The following is a 5,073-nucleotide window of genomic DNA, read 5'->3' as shown; positions in this document are numbered from 1 at the left end:
CAAAACTTTAGCAGCAGATGTTACATGCTAAAGTCAAAGCTTCAACACCAGATGTTACACGCCAAGGCCAAAGCTTCAGCATATTACACGCCAAGACCAAAGCTTTAACACCAGACATTACACGCTAAAGCTTCCTTCTTCCTACTGATGTTACACGTTAAGGCATGAATCACTTTGTTACACGTCAAACTATATTCTACCAGACTTGAATTACTAAAAAACTCAACACCAATGAACTCAAGAACCTGTTGTTACTCACCATGCTATACTTTTTGGTCTATAGATGGATAATGAGATGACAAGAGATAAAACAGAAAGAGGGTTTTGTAAATGTAAACCAATAAACCCAAAAATATGTTGTTGTCTTCCATATCATGTTCTTTGCTCTGTGAATCAATAATGATATGGCGAGATAACGAGAGATAAACAGAGAGAGATGGTGATAGTGGTAAAATTAAAGAGAGCTAGATGGCGAGAGAGAAAAATAAGGAGCACAACAGACGAATGATAGGAGAAAAAATTGAGAGCATTTAATTTGTCTGAAATGGTTTTAAGGGTATTTTTGTGATTTTATTACTAAAATTTTGTAAAAACAATTAATTCTGAAATGGTCTTATGAAGATGACCATTTCTCACAATTTTATCAACTCTAAAACTGTATTAAAAAAAAAGAATTATGTAGGAGCTTGCTTGTACCTGGATGTCTCTATGAGCATACTAGAATAAAAGCTATTTGCTTGTAAGTTTGCTTGTCCCTAGCATATGTATTATATGTTTAATAATTGTGTCTGTTAATTTCGTAATAATATAGAAACCGAAACTCATAAGAGAATATGAAAACTTGATGAAGACGTTGACTATTGTATTTTGAGATTAAGCTAGTTATTAATAGAAGGTCAAAGACGATGATGGAGCAAAGGTTACGTACATGTGGACTTGCTAAATTATGTATAAAAGACGATCATTAATCATCAATGAAATGTTGACAAGCCCATTGGAATTTGCTTGGGATATCGATAATAATAAGCTAGTTGTATTGGATCAATGTTTTCAGGTACTAGCTGTGTTTATTTAAGAATTAACTTTAAGGTATAATATTTAAAAAAATTTTAAATTATTTAAAAAAGTTCAAATAATTTTTTATTTTTTTATTACATTCAATTAAGTTCTTATTTTTTTATTTTGAATCAAATAAATCTTTATAATTAATAGTTGATTAACTGTTGATCATATGATATTTTTTACTTTCTGCATCAATATTATATTAGTGTTGCGTGAATCTAAAATGATAAGTGATATTTTAATTAATAATAATTAATCAACTATTAATTATAAAAATCTATTTAACTTAAAATAAAAATATATGAATACGATTAAATATAATAAAATAATAAAAATTTATTTAAAATTTTTAAAATAATTTATGAACTTTTGAAACATTATACCTAATTTTAATTATTTTCTCATAGATGATTGACGGTTGAAAGAGATTAGTTTGTTAGGAGCAAACCCTAATTCCCAAGCTGGACTCAAAACAAAGCCCTATGTCTTTGTTTGCGAACGTAGGTACATGTGTTTGATGGGAATCCGATTAATGCCCAAGTAGAAACCTAGATTAATGAGTTTGCTGATTGATTGTCCAAGAATTTGAAAATAGTCAATAATGAAAGCACGTGATCAAGCAGACATGATATATTATTATCAAGTTGGCTTCAAAAGCGTTGGGAAGGGACCCTCTTCCCCTGGGGGCATTTAAGTTTCGCAGAGTATTGATGATGATCGATAACAATTGTGCGGCTGAGGAGCAGAAGAAGTTAATGGCGGTCAGCATCACTCAGTTTATTGTTTTATGTTTAGAAACATATAACGATTTTGTATAATTATTTTTTAATTACATTTTATGCAAAAATTAGAATTTATCATTATTGAGAAAAGAAAAAGGGGAACATGAATGTGAAAGACAAGGAAAATAGGAAAAGAAGCAAGTACGAAAAAAGTAAAGGTCTTTGTGGGTTGAACTCAGGCCGAATTTTACAAGTACTCTCGTTCAGAAGTCAAATTCGAACTCAATTTGAGTATTTACTTATTATTATATGATTAAAATTTTATATTAATATTTTAATTTTAAATCTTAATTAACTACAAATTTATGCATTAGACTAAGGCCTTAAAACCTGTGCCCAAGTAGGGACGGAGCCAGGGATGGGGATGGGCCCCTTCACTTAGCCAAATTTTCATTTTTACCCACAAGAAATTAATTTCTTTCTTTTTCTTATAAACCTTTACTTGGCTCCCTAACAAATTTTAAAATGATCATTTAACCCTTTTAGTTTAGATCAAATTTTTATTAACCCTTACTTGACCTTTTAGTTTTCTCAAATTTTGTTATTTTGTAATTAAGTTTTTTGAACTTTCCATTTGGTAAATGCAACAGTACAAAAAACTTTTATGTAAATATATACACTTTAAGTTAATTTATTTACTTTTAAAATATATAAATAATTAAATAATATAAATAGGTTTTATTTATTTATTTTTCTTAACTTAGGGCGCGTTTATGGTTTATTGGAAATTTTGGATGCTTGAATATTTTCAATGCCTTTGATAACCCATATTAAATGCTATTTATTAGAATTTTTTCAGAAAAAAAGTCTTGAATGATATTAAGTAGATAGGGAGCTACTTTTAATTAACATAGAATAGGGTCAATCAATTTTGCTTTAAAAGATTTTATTATTGAACTAATAAGACCCCTATAAATAATTTAGGTAATTTCCATAGTTTTTCCGTTCTCCTCTTTTGTCTAGCAAATTCCATGGAAACACCAAACTTTTTGTGGCAAGTTAATTGAGATCTTAGCCATGCAATCTTAAAAGCTAGGATTTTACTTTTCAATTCCTTTTTGCTTCTCATCAATTTTCCTTTTTTTGGTTATTTTTATTCATATATAACTTAGGGTAATACAATTGTGATAATGATATAACTCTAGTGGGTGTTGTAGACATCATATTTTGTTCAAGGTAATTTAGTTAGGAGAGAAATAATTATATGATCTAATTTGATTTTAATTTTAATTTTTTAATTAAATGTGATTTTTTAATTTATTTAATTTCATTTCACATCGAGTAATTGTATTCCTAAACCCACATGTCTCGACAGGTACCATTTGGATAGCAAGAAAGTAAAAAAAAGAATTCTTTACTCGTTCTACGTGTGATGTGTGAGAATTTCTTGTAATGTAAAAACTCTATAAATTAATACTCGAAAAATTAATATTTTGAATTAAATAATATTTTTGATTGGTCCTGATTTGGGACCAACATGGTAAATTAATAATTTGCTAAATTTATAAAATAATACGTTTTAAAAAAAAGCATAGGTCCCACTTGATATATAAATTAATAATCTCTTTATACATCAAAATTATATATATACATGACTAAATTAAGAGAGTTTTAGCACTCGAGCATTTGGCTCATTAGTTGGTGCATGATCTCCCTGCTTATAGAGTAGGGTTCGAATCCCCTCTCCCTCAATTATAAAAAAAAATAAATTAAGAAGCTCTTATAAAATATGACTTTAATGTTACTTATTTTTTTTTTAAATTGATGTTTCCTTGGACTTCATCTCTAATTTTTCTTAGTGGATTAAGAAGCTCTGGTGTAGTGTTTTCGTATTGCAAGAGAAAATTATGTAATTGTTGCTTTGAGTGCGTCTTTGTGCCAGATACATTTCAATACAAAACTATCATCTTCAACTTCATCTTCTTTGTCATTTTCCATAATGTTCTCAATAATTTACAAGTCATGAATAATAATAATTCTAATTCAGTAATTAAGTAGTGTTCATAATATTTGATAATTAATAAATTTTTAATTTATTGATTAGATAATATCTCGTTTAATTAATAAATTTTCATGATTCTAAAGATGTTAATTTATAGAGGTTTTATTATAATTCGATTTGAAATAGGTTTTTCCTTTAAAATGAAAGAAATTGGGAAAGGGAAAAAGAGACATGAAAGCTAGGGAGAAGAGAGTAGTACGCAGGCTTGAACCTATCTCTAATAAATGCAAAAATAAAAATAAGAAACAGGGTAAAACACTCCCACACCACTAAGCTTTAATCAAAATTACAAATAAGTTCATTAATTTTCAAAATAGATACCTCACCCCAAATAAAAAAATAAAGAGCACCGATCTCCCCAAAAGAAGGGAGCATTGTAGTTTTTTTAAATTAATAAAAATTATATAATAATAATTTTTAAAATTAATAAAAGATAAAATTATTATTTTAATATACCATATTATTAAACTAATGAAAATTTAACAGTTGACTAACAGTTGAACTTATATGCCCAGCGGTGTAGAAGATATTTTTTTGGGATGAAGTGTTTATTTTGAAAACTAATGAATCCGTTTAAAATTTCGATTAAAACTTAAAGAGTGGAGATATTTTACCCTAGTCACTTTCAAACTTTCAAAAGGTTTAGAAAATGACATTCTAGCTACTTTGAATGTTTGTTTGTGTGGCAAAAATATTAAAGTGTTTGAATTAAAATACTTCCTGTATTCCACTTAGAATATCTTATACATATATATATATATCAACACTCCAATTTTTTCTTTAATTTCACATGTAGGATTAATTATAGTTAATATACTATTTTAGAAAAGGTTTTTTTTTTGTTTCTTGTAAGGCACTATTCTCTGTAAAATCAAGAAGAGATACTATTTTAGGGAAAATTAACTATACATTAGAGGACAGGAATTTTAAACTTTACAAACGAAATTATAGAGTTAACACACGTCTCATTAGGATGCATTATTATAAATTAATAAATACATTAATTATAAAATAGATATATGATAATTATTTAACCGTTATTTTTTTACCAAAATAGTAATCGATACTTTGATTACAAAACATTTTGCAAAAATATTACTAGTCGCGACAATAAATATCGATTAACATTCTCCTAAAATATTATTTCTTAAAACTATATTTCCTTATACAACTTTAATCAGTACCTTCATACATTAATTGAGTTTAAAAATTAAAAAAAAAAAGGTT

The sequence above is a fragment of the Theobroma cacao genome, chromosome 10 (genome assembly GCF_053813885.1).
Source record: "Theobroma cacao isolate CCN51 chromosome 10, ASM5381388v1, whole genome shotgun sequence".
Lineage (NCBI taxonomy): Eukaryota > Viridiplantae > Streptophyta > Magnoliopsida > Malvales > Malvaceae > Theobroma > Theobroma cacao.
The sequence above is the reverse complement of the archived record's forward strand: the minus strand, read 5'-3'. Positions refer to the sequence as shown.